Genomic DNA, 875 nt, shown 5'->3' with positions numbered 1-875 from the left:
TGGGAAGGGCACGTGTCAGGGATGTGTTCCGTCTCCATACCTGTTCAGTCTATATGCTGAGCAAATGATCTAAGAAGTTTGACTAAGAAGAAGAGTGTTGCATCAAGATTGGAGGGAGACTCATCAATAACCTGCATTATGCAGATGACACAACCTTGCTTGCTGAAAGTGAGGAGGATTTGAAGCACTTGTTGCAGAAGATCAAGGAATGCAGCCTTCGGTATAGATTGTGTCTCAATATCAAGAAAACAATGATTTTTATTGTGGAGATGAGGAAGCTGTAATTATTAACAACCTCAATCTCTTCTCCACCTATCATAGTGCTGCTAATTGGCCCAGTGGAGAGAATTTGTCTTCTTGTTGTCCAACATAGATGCTGTTAATTATACACAAAAATCCAGGAAAGATGCAAAGACCAGTGTCAAGCCAAGGGAAATAAGTGTTTTTTTCATTCCTTAGGTAGTGTCTCTAATAATTTCTTCCCTCCCCTGATCCTTTTTTCTGTTCCTTCATTGTTGCAATTTTCTTCCCTCCCCAAGAACCTTTGATTATGAATTCTTGAGAATGGCAAAAAATTATGTACATCAGTAAAATAGTTCTTAAAACTAAGTATTTATTAAAAAGCAGAGTTGCTGGAGTGAAGCAAACTTAATTGTGAATCTTGACCCTATGTTTCTGATCGATTTCTGTATCTGAAATGAAGATTATAATAGCTATTTTTTAAAGGAGTTGTGTAAGTGAAATTCAGCTGTGTATATGAAATTATCGTGTTGTGGTCTTTACTGTCAAGTCTGAATCAACCCATAGCCACCCTTCCATGGGGTTTTCAGAGGCAGTTAATTGCACAGAAACAGATTGCCCATTCTTCTCCCATG

The sequence above is a fragment of the Elephantulus edwardii genome, unplaced genomic scaffold (assembly GCF_000299155.1).
Source record: "Elephantulus edwardii isolate Elephantulus edwardi_28Jun2011 unplaced genomic scaffold, EleEdw1.0 scaffold00007, whole genome shotgun sequence".
NCBI classification, from domain to species: Eukaryota; Metazoa; Chordata; class Mammalia; order Macroscelidea; family Macroscelididae; genus Elephantulus; species Elephantulus edwardii.
This window is presented reverse-complemented; position numbering follows the sequence as displayed.